General features: G+C 38.2%; 1 long non-coding RNA gene across 3 annotated transcripts in view; it reads right to left on the reverse strand.

Annotated features, from left to right (window-relative positions):
- Window positions 1-26,174, reverse strand: part of LOC137179769 (uncharacterized) — a 261,190-nt gene that overhangs the window by 40,907 nt on the left and 194,109 nt on the right. For all 3 annotated transcript variants that reach the window (XR_010927869.1, XR_010927870.1, XR_010927871.1), the window contains exon 5: window positions 24,816-24,924. This is a non-coding gene — a long non-coding RNA (uncharacterized lncRNA). The remainder of the gene's footprint in view (window positions 1-24,815; window positions 24,925-26,174) is intronic.

The raw sequence follows: 26,174 nt of genomic DNA on the forward strand, positions 1-26,174 counted from the left end.
CATCATTACATATTAATAAAGCCTTAATAAACATGAAATAATTCTTTTCTTCTTCCTTGTCTCTCTAATGCATGTTATGAAGAATACTTCATCGTACACAGTGCATTATTAATTAGTTATTTCATGTTTAAACTTGTGTCAAGAGAATGCACCATTTTCATAATGTTTTTCATGTGCCTAGATGCTTAATATTTGTATAAGTCATCAGTAACAGTTAATATGTATATATACAGTTTTCACATTTTGAGGATTTTTTTTCTAGATGCCACTGTCAAAAAGCAGCCAGGTTCAGGGCAGAAGAGTCCTGACCCATGGGCTAGGGAGGAGTTTTTAGTGAAAAAAGAGAGGTATAAAAGCCAAACCAAAATTCAAAATATAATTACTTTATCATGCTATGAGGCCTTCTATTGTCTGAATATACTCTATTTGTATAGTTTATACCTGTTACGTTACTCAGTGTAGCAGCAACAAGTGCTGTTCATTAAAATGAAAAGTGCTAAGGAAAAGTAATAAAATAAAAAAGAAATTAAGCCACAGCTCACTTTTACTACAGTCTTAATTTCATCTCACTTATATAATCTTTCTTTTTGTCTAGTTACCACAGACGTAAAGAGGCAGGGACGGTCCAGAAGCCAATAAGATATCTTGATACATTTGCTGCAGAAAAAAAGAGGAGACAAATAATGGAGCCAAAACCAGCAGGATCGTAGGGAAAGATTGAAGCAATTAAATGCAGTGCTTAACTCTACCCCTTACTCTACTAATGACAGTGTGGCGGAGCCTGAGCAGCTTCATCAACATCAGCCACATAATCCACAGCCAACTCCACCTCATCCTCATGCCAACCAAGATGAAGAACCCTCACCCTCACCTCACCCTCAGCAGCACTCACCTCCAATTGGATCATTAACTCCATAGAGAGGTAACGTGAACATAATCTCTAAACTCAAAAGAGAGAAGTCAGTCTTGAAACAAAAATTGCTCACAATGAAAATGCAATTAGCTCAGCAAAAAAGAAAGTGTGGAAAAAATGCACAAAAGTCTAGAAAGGTCTTATCAGATGAAGAAGACTGTGAATGAGAGGTACAAGCCAAGGGGGGAAAAGAAACTGGCAGCATCAAAGAAAATAGAAGTCAAGAAATTTCTTTGTAGAGATAACAACAGCCAAATTCTCCCTGGAAAGAGACACCATGACCGAAGGAAAAAAAAATAAGCAGCAGTGCAGAGTGCTCTTAAGGAATCTGAAGGAACTCCACAGCATGTACAACAAAGAGGTGGGGAAGGAGTTAAAAATGTCATACAGACAGTTTGTGCGCCTGCGACCCTTCTTTGTGACAGAGCCAAAGACAAGATCACAACACCTGCGCTTGTCTTGATCATGAAAATGTAAGGCTGCTGGCAGAAAAGCTGTTCCATAATGGAGTCCTGGAAACATCAAGCATATCTTCACTTCACTCACATAAAGCATGTGATGAGAAGAAAAAGGAGTGTTGCATTTGTGCAGATTGCTGCTACTCTGAGACAGAGGTGACGTTACCCGAAGACAAAATGTCAACGGAAACTACATGGCAGCAATGGAGAAGAGAAGAAAAGTAAACAAAGACGACAAGGCTTACACCAGCTTTGATAAAAAGGTGGAAACAGGGTCTTGGGGAGAGCTAGTTTCATCCTTCAATCAAACGCTAGATATGCTGGCAAAGCACCACTGCGATTAGCTTCATCAGCTGGAAAATGCAGACAGCTCAAAGAAAATCTCAATGACACTGAGGTAGTCCATATCGACTTTTCTGAAAACTATGGATGCAAGCTAAGCACAGAGATCCAGGCCTACCATTTTGGTGGAAGCTGAAAACAGGCAACCAAACATACCTGTGCAGTATACACGAAGCAGGGGTGCAAGTCTAATGCTACCATCTCAAACAGCTTCTGTCATGATGAAAGAGCTGTCTGGGCAGACCTTGAACCAATCTTGAAGAAAGTGAAGGAGGAGAACCCAACCATAAAACACTAGCTTCTTGAGTGATGGCCCAGTGACACAGTACTGGAAAAACCTGAAAAATCACAAGCGAATGGGGCCCCTGATGGAGTTTGAGGAGCCATGAAATGCACTGCTGTTGCCCTGGTGAATATGGGTAGAGACATCCAGACCCCAGAGGAACTTAACAGGGCTCTGAACTTTACAGCTCAGCCATAGATTACTTCTGGATTCCGGAAGAGGATGAATCTGTACCAAGTCAGCTCCCAGTTGTGAGGGGCAGATACACCATGTTGCTGCACAAACCCCTGGAAAGATCACTCACAGAGAGCTGTCCTGCTTTTGCAGGCGAGGAGGAGAGAACTGTCAGTGCCATGACCCCTAATGATCAACTTCAATTAGTCAGAAATTGAAAAAAATGTGGAGGCCATCCCCACAACACAGCAAGCACTCACTTTAATTGGGAAATTTGTAGTGGTGACATATGAAGCCCTACCCTTTGTTGGCCAAGTTCTCCAGGTGGTGGAAGATGAAATTGAGGTGAGCTGCATGAGACAAATCGGTGGGAAGAACTCATTTGTGTGGCCAAAGACACCTGATGTCATCTTTTACTACAGATCTGATATCCAAGCAATCATCTCTGAGCCAGAGCCTTGCACTAATAGCTCTCAACTGTGCAGCCAAGACTGGAGAAAGTTTAATGAGATGTGGTGATAATCTGCAATTGAACTCACAAAACATTGCTTGTTGTTTTATTCAAACTTTACTCTTATCTATATTAGCTGGCAATGTCATATACAAACTAGGTTGTTACAGTATCATAATGTTTATGAATGTACTAAGTTTGGTATATGTAGCTGACAATATGGATTATGTAGTAACGATCTTGTAGATTCTAAACTGATACTGATAATTATAGATATGTTTATAATGTTGAGCTTGCTTAAGCATGGATGTTCTAATATTTCCAGCTGGCACCTGAAGGCAGAAAAATATTAATTTAATAGATGGACTATTTGAAGCGGAACAGCACATCTAATACAGGACTAAAAAACAGCAGGGGATGTTCTGGACTATTGAAGGCAAACAAACACACTAGCCCACTGGGAAAAGTCCTGCTCCTGACCAATCCACCTCTGCTTAAGCTGCATGATTTCCCTGATGAAGTGCAATGCACTCACTATACATATAACGTGACAAGCAGTTGAAACAACTCCTTTAAGACACAAATTAAATTACCTAACTCATTGTGGCTGAGTGGCTGCCTCTGTAGCTTAGAATGCAAATAAAGTCATGTCATGTGATCTGACTGATAGCAGCTAAAGAAATTTATCCAAATTATAATGTTACACAATCATTGAATGATCTTCTTAATACAGGCCATGAGCAGGCATTTGCCACAGAAACCTTTTGAGGTTCCTAAAAACTCAGAAAAACATTTGAAACTACCTTGATAAAGTTCTGTTGGTGGAGCCACAACTCATAAGCTGTAACTAGAAGTTTGTCATTGATATTACTCATTGCAATGCTGTGTAAACATATTTCAAATTCATTGATTTAAAGATGCGATGAGTAGCATTTTAGGAATTCAGGTAAAAACAATTAAAGTCACATATTTGAGAAAAAAAAGACTTGCATTCTGTCTCGCACGGCCATTTTGGGACTGTCTTTTTGAATTGAAAAAAATCTTTGCACACCTGAATATGTGACAAGTGTGTTTGAGGAAGGTGCAACTTGAAAACCATGAGTTGAACTCCTGCACACTGTCTTGCTCACTTCTGGAATACGTATTAGCTCACAATGTTTTGGTCTGTCCAACTTTCATCAGGTGTATGGGCGACATCACAACACTTCCATATATATATATATATATATATAGATATAGATATATATAGATATAAGAGACTAGAAAAATATGACACAAAATGACACAAGGGTAATAATATCAATAAATCTTACAATACACTGTCTTTTTAAAATAACAGACACTCTTCAACACAAAGAGAATATAAGTGAACAAACATGAGGTTCTTAAGGGTTGCTGTGCTCGCAGGACATTATGATGATGTTGGCATCAGCATCATTAAAAGGATATTCTATATTGTTCTTATCACCAAATTTCATGTGCAGAGCCAAACAAACAATGAACTCATCCTACTTGCAAGTATTGTGTGTGTATCCAAAGCCTGATATATTGTGAGATTTGTTGACAATAAGAAAAAGGCCCTATCCTTTAAGAGCCTCATTTACAATCCAAGTGCTCCCCTCTTTTCTCTTTTCTCTCATGAGATGTTTTCAGGTTTTCTGTTCTGCCAGCAGTAGGTGGTTTTCCTGTCGCTAGTGGCAACCCCTACAGTGCTATAGCAGTTGCAGTTCAACTGACATTGTTACATCCCACCTTTAGTCAGATGTGTGACCAACCAAATACTGACATCTGTCTTGTATCTTCTCCTTAAAATCATTTTGTTGGAGCATTATCTGTAGATACGCTGTTGATTGTTGATTTAGATTTTAGCTTTCTGGGGCTAATGTGTTGCTAATATAACATTTTATCTATCTGTTTAATGTTAGGCTCTGTCATGGAGGACAGTGTAACAAATTTGACAGTAACACGTATTCATGGTATGTCATCTGTAACCACTATAATTGAAATTGTGTTTCATCCAATACTGTTTCCACAGTTTCACAATTGCTTTCAGTAAAACTTCAAAGACCAACTCTTATCTTATAAACCTTTATTAGAGGTGAAGAAGAGAGGGCAGAGGAATCTCTCCCCTGAATTAAGTAGCATCGGTAATATATGAGCACGGCTATCTGTTATCTCTCCACCTGTTGCATCTGCCACACACTATATTGGTCCAATGTTGGGAAACTTCACAAAAATAAAGACTTACTCTTGTGCAGACATTTTATTATTCATTCCTGGCAAGTGTTGTTCACTCCTTGTATTATTGTCCTTAATCACATTCAGGATAGGCTTTGTTGGGTTAGTTCTATGACAATGCCAGTACCATCCAGCTTCATCATTTCAGAGAATAATACAATGTCTAGTAACATTACCTGTTTGGTCAATTATATTTTTAGGCCATACTAACAAAAAGGTGAAGAAACTTAACAAGCAACTGTATTGTAGTTTAAATATGAAGAATATTGCTTTAGCTTTTAAGCATCTATTTTATTTGTGGACACAGCGTGAAATCAACTCTCTGGCTCATTAACCAAAATGGCCGCTAAATAAATAATTAACCTAACTGTCTACAATAACACCACTGAAATCTTGTGACATTGATTGTTATTCTACCATAGTCCACACAGCCACAAAGAAGCAGCATCACAGCAAGCCAAAGGTTGTAATACACTTCACGACATGGTGTTCATGGGAATTGGAGGATTAGGACTGAGAGAGCTGCAGCTCAAAACTGCTTCAGACAGATGCAGTGATGCATCTGTGTGCTGCAAGCTTAATTTGTGTACTTTGGACAAAAGGTTTTAGTTTCTTTAACAGTCCTGCTGAATCCAACTTGTATAATCTTACTTAGTTACTACATCCCTCAGAGGAAGACGTTTACAGGTTTCAAGCTGGGTTTCTGTACAGTATTGTGCTTGTGTCTGTCTCACCAAGACACTCAAGTTTGAAAGCAACACAAAACAAAACAGATGACCTTTTAATGGTAACCTTTTCACAGCGGGTTTGCAATTCTTAATCACTGTCAGCCTTATATTTTAAAGATCCCCTCATATCTGCCTTTTTCTCTGTCTTACTGTGAGAGTGGTGATTCCCCTCTATAGGCTTGTCATGGCTTTGCAGCCTGTCAGCATGCTCTCACTGACGTACTCTAGGGGTTCCTTTGGAGATGACCATCCTGTAAAGCAAGGATTGCCATGTAAAGCTGCCTCAGTTTATCACCCGGACCATGTTTCTCTGTGTTCTCCTCTCCCCTGTCCTCCCAGGTGACCGAGGTATGACATGTGTCAGTGGTGCGTGTTAGTGTAGGGAGATGGAATAGGGAAAGGGCAGGGTTAGCCTCCCTTGCATCAGAAGTCAATGATTCACTGGGGTGAGAAGGACATTCTGCAACAGTGAACAGTTCCTTTAGAGCACTCTTTTTCCCAGTCCACATTTTCACCCCTTAATGCTTTCTCTTCTTTCTATCATACAGAACAATTAAGTGGTTATAATATGAACCTGATCAGAATGCTGGAAGATTTGATTTGACTTAACGAATAAAATATGTAAAAGATCACACACAAGTATAATTAAATTAAAAGTACAGTGTTAAAGTATAGCAAAAAATACCCTTTATTTATAAAGAACCCAACACAAAGCATAGACAAACATATTGTAGATACACTATACCAATACAATGATATACATGTAAAATATGTACAAAGAGCCAAGTTTCTGCTTAAAGCTTATAGTGGCTCAATAAGCATACCTATCCAGCAAGCTTGAACCTTTGACCAAACTGAGCTAATTTAATCTCCACTGTCTACCCTGGCTGAGTACAGAAAGGTAACACCCCATCAAGACATAAACCTACATCCTACAGTGTCTGTGTACCTGCCTTTAGCACAATACAAAAGTGCATCCCTGTCAAGTGCATAATACAATTCTTAAAGTAATGTGACTCATTGCCTTGACAGGAGCCTTGCCTTGTAATTCATTATAGTGTTTAAAATCAGTTTCATCTCCAAAGCCACCTGGCTGTTTAGTTTGTTGACTATTTTAAAATTGAACAATATTACTCACACAAAAATGTGACATGTTAGTTAATTACTTTCCATAAATAAATATAGTTGCAGTTCTCTCAGTAGAAGTCAGTAATTCTACATTTAGTACAAAACAGAAAACCATTATTGTAGCTATGACTATAAAGCACCTGGCGAATGCATGCCTCTGCCAAGGTTGCACAGTCCTCTGAATTTGTAATTGTAATAATAGAACATTTTTTTAAATCAAAATTTGGAGCTGATCAAAATTGAGAGTCTACAGAATTTGTCCACTTAATGTGGTTACAGTTGCACAATAGTTTTAAAGGTTTGTGTTTTTCTAGGTCATACCTGGAACAACAAGGCAACCAATTATAAGAACATTTAACTGCATGTTAAAAACAAACAAAAAATACATTTTAAAATCATCCAAGTTAGACTAATTTTGTCAGACAAACAAGGTTTCCGAAAAATTAAAAAATTCAGACAGTTACTTTAGGCCACAGTGTGCTTGGAAGATTTATGTTTAAACAAGAAATTCAGGGGATAGATTGATGCTGCTTTGATGTCTCACAGTTCATGGATTACCAGCAAAACTATGAAGGGTTTCATAAATAGACACTTTTTCCAGAGGTCTGGTAACCTCACAACTTCTTTCTAACTCCATACCCCTCATTTCAGACTTCAGCCCCAACCAAGTCACATCACTTGAAGCAATTTATCGGATTTCTCGTAGCTCCCTCTTGAACCACAAAAGGCTTTATACAACTTTTTTCACATACAGTATGAAGGAGCACTTCCTTAGAAATGTAAACAGATTTTGTTATGTACAATCAGTGGAGTTCCCCTTTAGGATTAGGTGACTGAAACTATTCTATTAGCAACCCCTGACTCCACCCATAGGGCTTGAGCACATTGGACTAGAGCCAATATGTATGTGCTTACTTATCATAGATGACACAACGACTACATCTTTTCAGCTTCTAAGCAGCTCAGTTTCCTGTCCAATGAGAGCCCCATCACACTATGAAGTCTGTGTATTGTGTCTGTGGGTTCTTGTGCTTTTTGAAGTTTGTGCAAGCTGCATGCTTCAGGTGATGTGGAAGAACAGATAAAATATACATGTAGAGGTTTGTGAACCGCTGATCCAGGAAATTTAGTCTTTGTATTTTGTTTTTTAAGTTTTTTGTATTTTATATTATGATACATGGCCATTTATATTCTGTATCTACACACCATCCAATATATTTTTGTACATCCTTGGCATTGCAGAATCCAACAAAACAACTGCCAACACTTGGGTGATTTCACAAGTGTATTTTGTCAGCGGTCTAATAATACATACTGAGCACTAGAGGTGTGAATCTTCACGGGCCTCACGATCCGCTTACAAGTCACCTGTCAACGATTCAAATTCACAATGATTCTCGATGCATCTCAGTGTATTGCATCCTCAATTTTCACTGCACATGGCTACTTTTTCCATCTATTAATACAAGCAGTCAGATAAATCTGAACTCCCTTTTGACTTTTACTCAACTAGCTTTACTCATTGACTCCATTACCTGGACTTTGGTTTCACCGTGAAGTGAAGGGAGAAGACGTTAGCTCAGGATGAAAACAACTAACGTGCTTCCTCAAATTCGTTGTATTACCAAAGTATTTCATTTTTGTGAGGCAGATTTTACACACAGCATGCATCTTGTCCAGTTCGTGCTTCCCAGTAAGTTAATAAAATCTGTAATGTGCCCAGATGTCCACTTTCAAAATACTGGGTGTGTTTTTTTTATCACTTGCTGCTGATCTCTGCCTCCCTCGGCCATATCTCCCAATGTATAAAAGTAACATTAGACTTATGTTTGCCCACAATTCAATGCAAGAGAGCGATGTTGCTTCCGGAAGGTAACTGTAACTTTACAACTTTATTGTCCAGCTGAGGCTGGTAAATCAACAATTAATATTAGAAGGCTGTAATTTTAATTACAATAAAATCTGTTAATTAGAAATTAATGGTAGGGTTGGGGTTGATGTTTTTTTTCATGTGGGCCTATTTATATTTCCAAACTCCCGATTATGTTCTGTCACTACATCGATGCAGAATCATCCAAGTCCGCACTGTGATGTATCTTAGAATCGAGAAATTTCCACACCTGTACTAAGCAAAGCAGCAGCTGAAACCAGCGCTCCATAGCTGGAAGTCTGCTGCAGCACAAACGTTTCAACCTTCTCCAAGTATGACAGCATGAATGTAAGACATCACACTCAACTGACAGTCAGATAAGTGTATCCCTGTAACTTAAAACTTTCAATCATCAGCTGTAGACAAAAATCCAGCAAAAGAGCAAATAGCTATGATCACAAGACCACATGAGCAACACTGGAACAAAAAGAGCCAAAACATGTGATAACATGTTGTTCTTCCCAGTCAGTCTAAGACTGTAATTTTAGATAGGCAACAGCATCAACTGTCATACTGAATTATTAGTGAGAACATTTCTTTAGGTCTATGAGGTTGGTTGGCAATCCTTTTCCCAGCATCTTATATGCAGAAAATGTTCATATTTAAGCAAAAAAGGAAACATGACAACCCTCCATAAAGAGACAGTCTAGTTTGTTGGCACACCATGAAGCCACTGCTTTTCAGTAGCAGCTCATCTTTTAGTGGTAAAACATTCACTCACTATAATGTAACATAGTTCTCTACCTTGTCTCTCTCTACCTGTTCTCTACCTGTCTTGACACATTACTTTGATTTAGATTAAGGTTATATTCTAAATGAAAAAGTAACATAATACAGATTTATGCAATTATTTCACAATTGCCAGGAAAAGTGCGAAAAACAAAGTAAAAAAGGCACTTGAAATTTGTTATTTATTTTTGTTATTTAATTTAATAATTTTATTATTTATTTATATGTTGCGTCATTTTGTTAATTTTAGAGTTCCTTTTAGCTGTGCATGTGTGGGTGTGTGTGAAAATGTTGAGCATGTATGTATTTTTCTCTGATAATGTAGCTGCTGTCTCCCTCGAGGGGTTAAAGTGTCATAATCACCCCCCTGCTCGTTCGGCTCTGGCCTTGAGGATGTTAAAAATGAGTGCTCTTGGCAATGGAGGTGACATGAAACTTCTTTAAAAATGATGGGGAAACTTTGATAAGTCCTCAACAGGGACATGAACTGTCAGGAAGACAGATACCTCAAGTGAAGCAGGGACCTTTCATTAATGTAACACAATCCCTCGACCATCTGTTTAAGCTGACATCAAGAGGTTCCTTTTGAAACACTGGTGAGCCTCATGTGTGAAACACCTTACGGCACCTTGCTTATCACTGACACTCCTAGGACTCTGCAGGTGATTAACCATGTATCTTTTTTTTTAATCTTTTTTTCATAACAGAATACATTTACAGTAGATATATGTTTTCTTAATTATATCTATTTTTTGTGGAACTTTTTAAAGATAGTAAATATAAAATAACTGATCAATTGCCAAATTAAAAAACATTTCTGTATGTTTAATTCTATGTTGCTGTATGTTTTAGTGTCAAGAAACATCAAACATCTGTCACGGTGCAGGTCTGTGCACTCTAGAGAGTTAACAGCCACAGAAGACTAAATGTGCTGGCCCCTGGCTGCGGTGTCAGAGGTGGGATGGTTAGACTGTGAGGCCATTGGAAGAGTGTGCGTCCAGAGGTGTAAGGGAACTGGAAGGCTGGAGCGCGGGGGCAAGCTTCCTGAAGGAGGGGGTAATGTCAGGATGACAATGACCACGGAAGACTAGACGCGCTGGCCCTTGGCTAGCAGGTTGACCCTTTGGCTGAGTGGTTAGCGCAGTCGTCTGCAGTCTGGGAGACCGAGGATTGAGACCCGGTGTGGGAACCTTCCTTTGCTACACATCATACTTTGCTGTTACATAATAAACATTAATATCATGTTTAAGTAAAATCAGTAAGCTAATAAATGTGAGGCAATTACTTTGAAGTTGCTTACATGCTAGATAATCTTCATCTTGTGCTGTTTTGTTACTTTTTTGTCTTTTTTTTTTTTGTTTTGTATCATTTCAGAAGCAGATCATCATCATTGTTTGCTGACTGTGCTGTTTATTTCTGTTTCTTAATGCCGAAGGCGATCACTAATTGAAAAACAGTATCATGCGGCTTAACTGGACATTGTTTTAAATAAATGCATCTGCCTAGTATTCATGTTGGGCTTGTGCCTTTGCCTCCTCACTACTACAATAATGTATGTGCTCAACTATCAGTGTGGTGCGTTTTGAAATGTTTCCCACGTACTTTAATGTTTTTCTGACCTAGAAAAGCAGTATTGTATGATGATGCACTTTTTTACTGAGTAGTGAAATATCTTTGACAATCTCAGAAGGAAGACTATATATATGTATATATATATATATATATATATATATATATATATATATATATATATGTGTGTGTGTGTGTGTGTGTGTGTGTGTGTGTGTGTGTGTGTGTGTGTGTATGTATGTATGTATGTATGTATGTATATGTATATATATGTATATATATGTATATGTATGTTTAGGCAGTTTATCACAAATTCAATTGCGATATCCTGCTAAATCCTGTCACATGTCAGGACATGTAGTCTTGCATTCCTGAGTCACATATAGGTATGAGAAAAACTAATGGTCACAACAGCATATTATAAAACTTTTCTTGCTGTCCTTCCACTATCCTTTCTTTTATTTGTAACTTTGAAGCCTTGTGTGACCATGGTTTTAAAAAGAACTATATAAATAGTTTTTTTTTTTATATATATACAAAACGTGCAAAGAATGTTAAAGGTTCAAAACTGCATGTGTTTCTCAAAGTCCTTTCACTTATAAGCAGATGAACAAGAGAGTCCAGCGTACCATCCTGCCACATGCACAGGACTATAAAATCAAACTACAGGTGGATGACAGCTCAGAGCTGCATTGGTATTCCAGCTACAATTGTCTGCACTATCTCTAGTTCTCCAATTTATAAGCCTCCTCCACTACAATTCTTTTGTGTCCAACTACAAATAAAAATCTCTGGCCAGCACACTACTCGATCAAGACGGTGTTGTACCTTGTACCTCCCAGTATCAGTATTCGTGGCACAGGGCAAAGACACATTTTCAAAACACAGCAACTGCAGCTCATGGACAAAAGCTCCTCCATAGTGGGTTTTAGAGCTCAGTGGAGTAGGCCAAAAGGAGAGCAAATTTTTCATAATCAGAGACAGCTGCACTGATGTCAGAGCTTAAGTAGTCATTGAGCACAAGCACAACTATCTTAGGAGGTGTCTGACTGAGTGACAAGGATCTAGAGGAAAGAAGGATGGAGTGAGGAACAGAAAGCACTAACGCGTGTGACAGGCCAAAAGAGACAAACGAGAAGCAAAATGCAGAGCCTATAATGAGGGAGGGTAGACACTAATTAAATTTGAGAGGAAATCTCAATGTGAAACTTTTTTCTAAAGGCATGTCTGATAAAAGGGGCCTCTCCTTGAACATGTTGCCTCTTTATTGTTCTTTGAGTGGCGGTCAATTAAATTGGTGGTCATGCATGACTAAAGGAGACAGTCAGTAAAGCAGACAGACATGCACACATGACCATGAGCGATGCGGTGCCTCCTGTGATAGATGTTGAAGTGGCCACCCGATCGGTAGCCTGATTAAGCACTTAGTTGAATGTTTACTAGAAAAAGAAGAATTACCTAGTCATCCAATCCTTTCCTTATATCTCTATTATCTTAACGTATAGTCTTAATGTCTCAATTTATCATACTTCTTTTTTTTCACTGTTCCCATGGCTGTTCTTTATCCAAGCATGAGTACTGTAAATGGACTCCACAGCCTGTAGTCATGGTTGGATTTGTCTGAAGCCCACACTGTACATGAGCATATTAGCCTTGCCTGCCAGACGAATCTGGTGAGTCGGTGAGACTGTGAATCATGTCTGGCCTGTCTGTCCTCTTCCGTCTGTTATCTCAGAATTTAAAAGCATGAGTGCAGGTTTTTTTTTTTTTTTTTTAAAGCTGGAAAACCATATCTTTTCATCTGAGGAGATGATGTTTCTGCTGTTTTCCCTAATGGAGTTGGAGAGTTCACTTGGTATTGGGAAGAAAAACAAAATGGCACTGAAGTATAAGGCGGTAATCACCGTTGTGTTTTCATTGGTCATGGAGGATGCACAATGTACAAACTGTCACTGTTGCCTCAGATATCATCTATGGATGTCTCTGTTTATTTTTCCGCCAGCAGCCCAGAATCATAATTGATAAATAACTGGTGGAAGCTGTGCTCAATTTATATCCATTTTATTAAGAACATCATCAAATCATCATCAGTAAATACTTCTAATGTGTTATGATATGAAACATTGTTGGTCAACTATGCACACATGAAACATTATTCTGAATGTTTTGGAAATGAAAAATAATATAGTGTACTATTATCTTTCATAATGCAAAGTCTGTCTGCATGAGATGAGGTTTTTTACAGTGTGATCAACTCACAAGACTCATATGGCTTGTGAGGTTATGAACATATGTGATATGTGTACATACTTCACACATGAGCAAACACATATCTCAGCACCTAAACAGTTTGTGTAACGGTTTACTAGTACTCACACCTGCAAAATGCAGTTAGCCTTAAAATCAGTCAAACTAAATGAGCAGCAAGCAGTCGAGTTTATGCTTGGGATGTTACATAATGCTGCTTTAATTTCTCTCTTGCTATTTTTCAACCAAAAAAACACACACACACCGATCATGATATGACACAATATTATGTACTTTACTGTATGGCAACATACATCGGCACAGGCTGTTAGTAAATGGTAAATGGACTATACTCGTTTCTAGTCTTCCGACCACTCAAAGCGCTTTTACACTACAAATCACATTCACCCATTCACACACATTCATACACTGAATGGGTACGGGGGCTACCATGCAAGGTCCCAACCTGCCCATCAGAGGAAATCTACTCATTCACACACTGATGGCACAGCCATCAGGAGCAATGTGGGGTTAAGTGTCTTGCCCAAAGACACATCGACATGCGGACTGGAGGAGCCGGGAATCGAACCGTCTAACTTCCGATTACTGGACAACCCGCTCTACCTCCTGAACCACAGCTGCCCCTGACTTGGAACCACATACCCGCACAGGCACGTCACTGTGCATGTGTGGGTATGTGGTTCCGTTTACAGGACATAACACAACCTCTTGACTTTGCCTTCGCCTTACAAGGAACTACTATCGTGAGATTGAAAACGTGATCCCTGTTATTAGTCTTTGGAGCCGTTTATAAATGTGCCTATACTCTTCGGGGTGAAGGAACATGTCACCCAGTGCAACAGTGTGGCTGTACATGCGTATGTATGTGGTTTCCTTTACAGAACATAATAAAACCTCTTGACTTTGTCCTACATTGTTAATTTCTCAAAGAATTTCAGTACAACATCAAGAGGTTGTGATATGTAGCACAACAAGCTAACGAGGCTCTGTACATGAAACTGTGTTCCTGAGTCTGCCGTACAGCTACTCTCCAGAAACTGAAAACATGATCCATTATTAGTCTTTGAAACCATTTCTCAACATATTAGACAAAGCCTGTGACCTCTCATTTCACATTACTTCTGAAGCTGCTATAGGTATGAATGAATGTTTGCTGCAGTTTTGTTCTGAGGGAGATTGAAACTTTTAGCAGAACACAGAAACTGGAATTTGGAGCAAAGGATATGAATGGGGTCAGACAGCATTTTCTTTGCCTGTCTGATTTCAGTCTACTCTTACAGTAAATGGACTGAAGAGATGGATATTCTGTTATTTTCACAGTGGTCTGTCCCAGACAAGTAATTTCAGATTTCAGTCGTTCAGACAAATTACCATACTATGGTGTCATTGTGTATCTGGGCTGGACGATATAAACTTCAGCTAGACACCTAGGTCAGTGTTAAGAATACACTTGCAGGTATCTTTCATTGTTTCTCGGAGGCTTTTGGGAAGCACTGGAAACCTTATCCGCTCATTAGCCGTCCTTGGAGCAACAAGCTCCTTATCTTTTCCCAACAAGTATGAAAAAATGGTTGCTTTGTTTGGAATGGTGATTGCAAAAAAAGTGTATCTTGCAAATGTGGAAAATGGACTCTGTACCCACATATGATTGTGGTTGAGAGAAATGGCAAACACATTATGTCTGCACAGACTGAGATTTTATAATGAAGATGGAGGAGGTGTGTTCGATAAGATCTGGGACCCTGTGCTGATTTTCTTTTTCAGGGTGAGGACTAATGTGTTGTGTCCATTGTAAAGTACCTTGCTGTGTATAACCCCCCCTCCCCCCCCCCCCCCCTACATTTTTACAATTTTGTACTTTTTAAAGAAAAACTGCTTTGTATTTAATTTAATTATGACCGTGATTATTGTTATTATGAAGGATATGCTGTGTCCATTTGTGGAATTTTTTTTTTTTGTTTTGTTTTTTTTTTGTTCGTATTCCTGCTATGCTCTCAAAAAATAATAAATACATATTAAAAAAAAAAAAAAAAAGAATATACCTGCAGGTAGGTGAAGACCTTCAACATGGACTCTAAATGAGTGTATTATGAACATGGGCCCCAAGGGCAGACCCAGATGATAGCAATGTACTGTACGTCATCTTGCCAGTGATCTATTACTCTTCTAGAGACAAACACAGTCACTTCTGTCTTTTCCACTTATAAAATCTCAGCCTGTATCCATCAAACTGCTAAAAGTGAAATTTTGAACTGAACTGAAAGATAAAAGTAAAAACCCTTCACTTTTAGTTGTAAACTTCTACAATATCTTTGGTAGTAAAGCTGATGCAAAATGTAATTCATATAATGCAGAGGGTAGTTGTAGTCTACTATTTGTATTTGACTGGAACATTTGATAGGACGTTACACTTTTTCTTTCTTTTCATTTCTTTATGTGCAACAACAACGGGTGTAATGCTGTGTTGATGTTGTTCGCAATCACCTCCCATGCATATTCATTGTTCCCACTTGTTAAAGTGGCACTAAATTCTCCTCTTAATACAACTTTGATATACGTCATCTACCAGCAGTATACTTTCTTTCCTGCTCCAGCTTTGTTTTCTTTTTGTTTCCCTTTCAAAAAATTGCCAATCATTTCATCCCTATTCATGAATGATTTCACGAGATAAAATGAACTTTTGCAAAGATTATAATCGCAGGCCTTTGCAGATAAATGTGTAATTTTCTTTACTTTCAGCAAAGAACATTTTTTACTCTTGTGATGGCTCTTTAGACTATTCTTATGTGTAATTCTTAAAAGTTTGATGATTACAGGATCAGGTGATTAAAATAATAGCCTATCACAGACCAGATATTTCAGATATTAAGACAGGGATCAAATCTTTTGTGATCAACTCACAAGACTGGCTTATGAGGGTGTGAGTGCTCCGCGAACAAACCAACATATGACCACTCAAGCTAATCCTAAGACTTTACTCGAAGCTACTTAGTCATACTGAAAAATGCTGTCAAATAAGAATAACAAGCAATTAGTCTTATTCGAGTATGTTAACTCCTCACGCAACACTGCTTCAACTTCTTGCGTATGCATGTCGGATGATTTGTGATGTGATATGTAACCATATCCGCTGTAGTTCCTACTGCTGTGAAACAGCTGCTTTTTTGCTGATCCAATCAAACACAATTAGTATCTCCAACATAAACACTGCTTTTACTCATCTCCCAGTCTCTCTCTTTCTCATGCGCACACATTCACACAATTGCATGATTCCCCCCTCCCTTTATTAACATCACATGCCTATTGGGAGCTGGCAAAGTTAAGTGAGCTCTCCATCTGTTAAATTAGAGAGTGTCAAAACTTTTAGCTGCTGAGTGATCCAGAGACATAATCCCATGTCTCCTTGGGTAATGAATTGTACTCATGCTAATTAGCACGCACATGGCCAGCAGTAGCAGTGAGAATGTCCTAATCAAATAGACTTATGGTTTTGTCATGTCTATGGTTTCTCTCTTCCCTCTGAGGCTGGCTGGATGGGCCTTGGCTCAAACCTCTGCTGCTCACCCTTCCCTTGCGAACCCCACTGAAGGACACTTTTTTATTGGATAGTATAGAGCAACATTAAACATTAGCAGAAAGAGGGGGATGTCATGTGACACAAGTCCCTAGTTGGGCTCAAAACAGGGACGTTGCAGTTACATGGTACATATTTTATACTGCTGGGACATTCAGGTTTTGAATGATAGGCTCTTTTTCTGGACTGACAATCTCCAAATATAAAAATACGCCTAATCAATAAACAATGAAAAGACAACAATACGGATAGACAAACAAATGTTCAAAAAGTGCATTTCTTGAACCAATATTTGCACCTTTTATGTATGGGTACTATCAGTCTGCGCGATGGAGTCGATAGAGTGATAGAACAGGAGAATGAGAGTGACACAGAGAAGGAGAAAGTCTTCAAGGGTGAATGGAGCAGAGGGTGTCTGTGTTGCTAAACACTGGCTATAATAGAGGCCAAGGATTAGATGGCAAACTTTATACCCCTACACCCACACACACACTGCATTCCATCAGGGCTTTATCTGGCCTTTTATTTGCCTTTATCGAGCATGGCGGAGGCAACCCGCTCAGCGTTAACAATGTCGGGCTAAAGTCATTTCACACAACACTACTTGGTCATGTAAGCTGACAACTTTTATATTCCCTTATGTCCTTGGCTTGCTCTGTCGTATGGGCTTATCAGGAGTGGGGAGTGGTGCAACCAGTTGGTTTTCAGCACCAAGATGTGCCACAGAGTAGGGTAAATTGTGCTAATTTCAAGCCTGGAGGAACCATTACTAGGAGGTGAGCATAACTCGTAGTGGCAGACAAAACTGCCTAGAAAGCGGGAGTGCACATTGCTCATGGATCTACTACATGCTGCACTGGGTTTAACTGTTCAATACAGGGCGTTGGTGTGCATCAAAGCTTTTCACATGCAATTTATTCTTTGGCTGACAAAGGTTGTGTGCATGTGTGTGTGTGTGTGTCTGTGTATGTGGTGTTGGTGGTGGTTTTGGGTAGGGGGTGCAAGGGGTTCATCTGCACAGTCTTTTAATTAACCTCATGCCCTGTTACTATCCACACTGCCAGGACTTGGCTGACCTTACACCGATTTATGCTGCAATAAAAGTGACAAGGTTATGGAAATACAGGCTGATGCAGGACGTGACGGAGGGGTTGCCGGACCAACCTTTAACAGGCTGACAGAGGCCATTATCCTTGATGTCAGATGAAGAGGTGTAAGATGGAAATGTCCCTTGCATTTCATGCTGTACTGCTTAGAGCAACCAGGGAGATGAACCAGTGGTGGACAGACAAACACATTCTGTTGACTTAAGGATGACTAAAGCCCACTTCACAAAAAATAAGCCTTAGTCATCTCCTGAGAGGAGTGGAAAAGGAAATTAAAAAACAAACAAAGAAAAAAACAACTACTAATTGGGAGTGAAAACACTGATGCTCAAATGAGTTTCATGTTAGATGCATTCTGATTCTCGCAACTAAACTACTGAGTTCACCATAAATTTGAATCTTATTCTATATGTGGAGCCGTCCTCCCTGTAGTCCAACTTTAATGCGTTACTCAGAGTTCAGCTTTTATATAGAGTGTTCAATATTTTATTTGTGCTGCATTTTAAAACATGACATGCATGTCAATATTGTCTCTGTCTATGGCTGCCATATTAAGCCACCATTAAGAGTATTGAATTTTTTAATATGTCCTTGTTTTACTTCATTCTTTAATACTTACTTTGAATTGACTATATAGTATATAAATCACTTAATATCTGACCTGCCATAACTGTCTTATAACAACCATGTTTATCAGTTAAATGATAAAAACCAAGGGAGAGTGCAATAATCCAGTTCAGTTTTGGATTTCTTATGGCTGAGCAGATTCAGCAGAGTGATGACATTTGATTGAATATTGTGGGTTTTTTTCCTCTGCATTGCTAAATCAATTAAAAAGTCTGATATGGGTCCATTCAGCAGCACATAATTATCTTGTCATTCCAGTTAATTAGCATCCTATAAGGATTCACAGCCCGCAAGGTAACTGCCCATCAAACAGCAGGGCAGATGACTACATTATAAGATGACTTGAGGGATGTGTACTTGGGTCAAAAGGTAGGTCTCTTTCCCACCGGAGCTGTGCACAGTAAACTTGGGGGTCAGGCTGTACTCAAGCTCTGAAGCATACAGATTAATACTATATCCAGTGTCAGGGACACACCAAATTCTGTGTGGCTTTTAGTTTAAAAAAAGGGACAAATCTACAGTGTAGGACATATACTACGGGTGCAACGGATCACAAAATTCACGGTTAGGATCATATCACAGTTTTGAACCACCAATTGGGTCATTTTTCGGATCAGCAAAAAAAAAAAAAAGAGACAAAAATAACTTTGCTTTCCATTTATTCTGTAAAACACTTAAAGCGAGGAACTTTTGCCCATGGTCTTAAATGAAAACAACATTCAAGATGTCCAATGTTTAAATAAAAGCTAAATATAAACTAAAATATATAAATTATTCAATACTCCATTAAATTAAATTGCAATATGAGGCATGATACCTTCTTCCTTTAAACATGGTAGTGAAAGAAACAACAGCCTGTGTCCACAACTTACAAACATGAACACACATCTTGTTCTGCAGCTTAACTTGTTGAACGAGCCACCAAACAAACATTCACCAGGGAAAAGTGCACCACTAACATCAGTTAGCAGCTAGACAACTAATTAGCTGCTCAGCTGAAGCACATTAAACTGCGTGTAAACATACCTGCGTGTAAACATGCATGCACACAGATCAACTACGTTCTGTTACACCACTAATATTAACCCCTAATGAACAGTAAAAGAACCATGCGATAGCTGCATCTAATTCTGTACCAGATCTACCGTTTTCTTGCAAATGAAAATAGAGTTTGAACTGCAAAAACTGAAAAAAGAGAGAAGCAGGGAATAACAATTTAATGTTTATTTACTATTATTTTCATTATCAATTAATCTGTTGATTATTTTCTCGATTAATCAATTAGTTGTTTGGTCTACAGAATGTCAAAAAATGGTGAAAAATGTTGATCTCCATTTCCCAAAGCCCATGATGCAACCTAAAATGTTTTCTTTTGTCCTGACAAATAGTCCACAAAGATATTCAATTTACTATCATAGAAGACTAATAAAACCAGAAAATATTCACATTGAAGGAGCTGGAAACAGAGAATTTAGTTTTTGACAAGTTGCGGGTCATGAAACCAATATAATAAACTGATAGAAGCTAAAACTCTCCGTAGAAATGCAGAGTCAGATGATGATTGTTTATTTAAAAATTGAATAAGAGAACATTCATAACTTCTCTTCTGTCTGTTCCCCTGTCGTTGTTCATTCCAGCTTTTTAAAGCTCCTCCTTCCTATCAACATGTATAATGCAGTGAGAAATTAACTAAACTGATAAACTAAACTAACTACAGCAAACACACAAATAAATAACACAAACACTGAGATCAACTGCCAGATTCCAATGTGCTTTTCAGGGTTAATAATCAATTTACAATCTGGTGATTTCAGTGACTCATAGTCCTCCAGCCAAACAGTTAGACGATACAATGCCAAATGCAAAGACAACAGAACAGAAGCATCACTTGAATCACACACACAAGCAGCACGAGAGAAATGCAATGTGTGTGTGGATATCGTCACATATTATCTGGCATAACATGAGGCATGTCCGTCGTATCCACAGGTCTTTGTTATAAAATCTTACTGGCTCGCATCTAAACTCTCTGCAGATATTTTTTTTTCTTCCTGCAGAGTTAGTTTGTTTTTTATGTTTTTGTCCTGCTATGTGAATAGCTTCTGGCAATGTTCATTGATCTGCAGCACGTTGTGTCTGGATGTTGTTTTGGAGATTGGGCAGGATGAAGCAGCTTATGTAAGCAACAGTTGAAGTCATCAGGGGAAGGAGAGATTTTGCCGCACATCTATAGAGGAGAAGTGATGAGATATTACCAATATCAACACACTCACGCTGTGCTTAAGCACATCCATGGATTCCAGAGCCCGACGGCTGATAGAGACGCTGCAGCAGAATGGTAAATATCGCTGCTCTGCACGAACATCTGTTCATTACACTGAAACTGCTACATTACCAGCTGTGGAAATTAACTGGGAACTTGTGCCATAATGCCACTCAGGCTGGGGGAAAATAGAGACAGTATATATTTGATGCTCCAATTATTATCCTGGCAATTTAAATGTACATATATAATGTAAGTCTGCAGATACAGAGTTTGAACTTTTCTGTAGTATATGTATATAGATAAGAAATCGATGTAAGAGCAAATGGGAAAAACAAAGGATTAGTTCATCTTTATGAACAATAACTGTGTGAAAAATAATGAGTTGTAAGATGCTAAAATGATCCATAGACCTGAGAGGAACTGTGGGTTTTTCACCACGAGTGACCTCTTTCACAGTATTCGTAGTCATTTTATCCATTGTCAATATGAAAATATTGATTATTACAGATAATAACAGATAAAACAATTTGGTGTTTAACAGACAAAACCAGAGATATATCCACATATCCCAATAAAAATAAAACTATTCAACCCAAGAGTACAGTTTAGATTGTCCATGACCTGATAACTTTCACTGTTTGATTCCACGTGTGCAGCCAAAATTGACCAGCAGAAGAACAACATCCAATGTAGCATTAAAACTGTATGAAAGAGAGCGTTGAGCAAACAAAGACAAATGGAATGATTAACATGACGTCACAATTTCAGTTTTAGGGAATGGATTCAGTAATTTGAGGGAATCTCAACAGTAAAACATTTCTGCTAGCCTGCGACTAACAGTCTCGATTCCCAGGTAGCCACAACAACTGCTGTCACAATACTCAAGTTAAAGCCATTAGACTGATTGGAGCAACTGGATGGAATGATTTGAGTGCATAATTTAATAATTCAAGAGCTTAAATTAATTTAAGAGAGCAAATTAAGCAATTACTCATTAGAGGAAACAAATTACCAACTTGAGCGCAAACTGACAAAAAATTTTGCCCTTGACATTTGGAGGTCTTTGTATACAAAAGGGAAAGGGAAATAAATAATTCCTGATGACTGATATTTCTCTGTATCTGCAAACAAAATCTAAAAAAAAATCTAAAAGAGAAAGAAAGAGACTTGATGTAACATATATATATCATAGTAAATAGTGCTGAAATGATTAGTTAACTGAGAAAATTATTCTGCAACTATTTTTGAAATCGCTTAATGCTTTGACATCATGTTTTCAGCATGAATTCTTTGGTTGCAGCTTCTTCTTTATTTCTTTGTAAACTGAATATCTTTGGGTTTTGGACTGTTGGTCAGACAAAACAAGCAATTTGAAGACCTCATTTTGGACATCTTGGGGAAATGCCAAGGACATTTTTTTTCAGTGTTTTCTGACATTAAATAGACCAAACAATAACTCAGTTCATTGAGAAAATAATAGGCAGATGAATTCATAATGAAAAAGAAGCCTGGCCATGAAAAAAGTAACACAATTCTTAACGAGGACTGACGTCTACAGTATAAAGTGCTCAGGATCAGATGGATTTCAGAAGGATGTAATAAAAAGATATCCATATCTGCAGTTGTATCACTACCTGGGTGATAAAGCTGCACTTAAAACAAGAGAGGGCTTCATTTTTATGACCATGTTACATCACTAACAGTCAAAGGTCACTCCGCAACAGCTGTTTCGTGGAACATCCCATCAGCTTCAAGGTAATTAATTTTAGTAAAGTAGCACAGCTTTAAACAGGGAAAGCTTGGAGGACACTAGTGACATTTTGGTGTTTGAAGTGACTTTGTTTTCAGTCCATTTAACAATATCTCTTCAAGATATATTTAAGGAGGTGATTGACCTTATTTCCAAGTGTTATCATACACTTTGTCTTTCAGTATAAACAGTATAAAGTATAACACACAGAACACTTCCTCCAGTCAGCCATAAAGTGTGCATTAAATTTGAGCTTTAGTGACAGTTAGTGCCTCCTCTCTGACACTCTGTCTATGTCAAACATTCAGTCTGCGTTAGTCTAAACTAAATAAACAACCTTCGGTCTATTTAGTCGGTGGTACAATAAGTGATAGAACTGTTAAATTGGGTAAGAATGTTATATGTTGAATAGAGGAAGAACAAACCAATAGTTTTCCATTTTCAGATGACCACATTAAAAACATTCTTTGAAGAAATATGCTGTGACAAAAACCCGTAGCATATTTGTCTCAAGAACACAGAATTGGTGAATTCCAATTAAATAATGCCCTGGGATATTTGAATATCAGAGTGCCACAATTCTCTGAAAGATACCTGCTCAAAGCAGTAATGGTAATGAAATAAAAAATGAAAATGACTAACAATGAAGTGAGCCTTAAAAATGAATCCAGAATGATTTGGGCAAATACAATTCATAGAGTATAACAGCATGGAAGAATTTAATAAACTCCTCTGCTGCCCTCAGGGATTTAAGTAGACAAATATTCTAATTTTAAACACATGCTACCAAAACTTTATTATGACAGCAAATGGGATTTTTTTAGGGCAGAAACATTAGTCTAGAGCTGCAAAGATTAGATGATTAACCAATTAATCAATTGAAAGAAAATGCCAACAATTGCCAACAATTTATATAATCAATGAATCATTTTGTCTCCTCTGCTGAATGTCTTCTCTGGTTCCTGCCTCTAAAATGTGAATATTTTAGTCCTTTATGATAGTAAACTGAATATCTTTGGGTTATGGTCTGTTGGTCGAGACAAAACAAGACATTTTAGGTTGCATCTTGAGCTTTGGGAAACAGTGATCGACATTTTTGTTAGTTGCAGCCTGACATTAAACAACTTTAAGTAAAAAAAAAACAAATAACCCCAAAACTTTGTATCATGCTTTTTTAATATTTCATGTTTTAGATGGTGTTTTATATTTTGATGGTTCCACAGAAGTGAACCACTTTTAGTTGCAATGGGTGATTAAGTAAAAGCTGTTTGTGTACTGGTTTTTCAATTTTACTTACAACACACACACACACACACACACACACACACACACACGCACACACACGACTCATTAATTAATTACCTGTAGACATGCTGTAATACATCAAACTGTAAACACTACAACACAGCATTGTAAGTAGCACGCACACAACATGTCATTTGGCAGTTCACAGCAAGACAGGATTTACAGTAGCCAGTGGCATGATTGGTTTTCTCACACCTTCAAACCACAGTTAATAAGTAACACTCCTCTCACTCTATTAATTCAGCCTTTCACCTGCACCAGAAACTGAACATTTTAATAAAGGATCCTATGTTTTTGCGGGTTCTTTTACACTCAGATCAAATGTTGGTATAGCAGGCTTATTCTGTGTCCAGAAACCAACTTAGATGACCCACCTAAGTCAGATCTTTGAACAGAAATACAATTTTAGGAACTAACTTTGGAACTAAATTAATTTTGGGTACTATCATTGTAGTCTTGAACCTTGATTCAGTAGCTTTCGGACAGATCAAAACACACCTGAGGCACATGACTGCTGCTGATGACTTTAAACATCACACATGCAAGGCTGCAACTTTGTCAATTTAAAGTTTTTGTTCTGAAGTGATTTATATAACAAATGTTATGTTCTTGTGCATAACAGACGATAATTAAATGATTTATTTGTAGTGGACTATTATAGTGTTGTTGTTAGGGCCGTATGTGGGCCTGCATGAAACATTATTTTACAAAATGAACTGTTTCATAAAACTAATTTTGGTCAAGAGCCTCCAAGCCTACTCTTCATTATCAGGGAAATAAACACAGGTCTTTTTTATGGAAATAATCCAAACACACTTGTTAAACTGGTTTAAGTTTGGCTTCTGTATTGCTCTTGTAGTTTAAAAGTGCATATTAAAAAAAATAAATAATAAGAATTATGTGAGTGCCACAGCATGTATAGTAGGTGTAAGTGTAGTATAGACAACAACAACATATATTTAAGTGATGCCCTTACCTGTGTCTTGTGTCCACAACTTGTGCAAACGTCAGTATCACAGGTCATCAGGTTTGGCGCAAAAGGTTCAACACGCATCAGTTTTGGAAAACAGGTCAAACACAGGTCCCTATAGTGAAAGAAACAATAAGAATTCAGGTTAGGGGGACGATGCGTGGTGCCAATCTCATATGACCAAAATGTCACATAGAGAGGAAAACAAACATTTGGATTTATCATATGAGTACTCGACAGTGCGTTCAATTGTTAGACAAATCCAAATGCAAATGTGTTTGATTTTGACAACAGGAGAACTTACTGCCTTGATTATACCATCTTTTTAACTTTTTTCCCCCTCAAACACAGTAAAACTTTCTATTGTCCCAGTAGCTCCACAAATTTGCATTCAAAAAGATGTATTCACACAGTGGGACATACACACTTATAAACAATGACAAACTCTTTCATGAATAATACATTTGGTGGGACTGATTTGAGAATGCTAAAGTTGTAAGAGGACCAGCCCTCCAGTTTTTTGACTCACTGAAGAAGCCAAAAATGCTTTAAGCCATAATTCTTAACTTCAAGAAAGATATCACCAGGAAAAACAAGACATTACAGTCAATATTTTAAAAAGCTGTTTGCATTTAGCGTCACTGTTTCTTTCTCTATGCCACAGGAAACAAATGCAAGTGGTGCAGTTATGTTTGTTTTCAGCCATTCCCTGGCTTAATTGCTCCATTAGTTAATTAGTTATTTATCTTTCACTACTTGAAGCCCACATGTGATCATACTATAAGGGCTGCTGCTATACAGATCTGTTGTTTTTGTAGGGGGAAAGCCACAGAGAGAGAGAGAGAGAGAGAGAGAGAGAGAGAGAGAGAGAGAGAGAGAGAGAGAGAGAGAGAGAGAGAGAGAGAGAGAGAGAGAGAGAGAGAGAGAGAGAGAACAACACCATACATTGAAATTAGCATTAATGAAGTGTGTTATACGACTATGTATGGTGACAAAGAGGCCAGGTCTAAAAAGACACTCAATATCAAGTGACAGAGGGAGGTGAAAGGGAGGCGTGTATTAACACAAAAGGAACTTCCTTGACACTTTTTAATTGCCACCTTAACCTCTGGTGTCGGAGCCATTTAGTCACCACAAAGGCATCACATGCAAAAGGGAGGAGGAGGAAAAAAAATCCAAGCTGTGCACTGCATCAACCTCACTTATCCTCCTTAGCCTCTGACACTGTGTTCCCCTATAGCGCTTTGCCAATAAACCACTAAAACTCCCCCAAGGCTCCGGTACACATGACAAGCCCACGCTGCTGTTATGACCCCTCTTGCTCGGTGCTGGTAACTGTGGCTCTTAATTGCCATCTTCTGTCAT

Source organism: Thunnus thynnus, chromosome 3 (assembly GCF_963924715.1).
Source record: "Thunnus thynnus chromosome 3, fThuThy2.1, whole genome shotgun sequence".
NCBI lineage: Eukaryota > Metazoa > Chordata > Actinopteri > Scombriformes > Scombridae > Thunnus > Thunnus thynnus.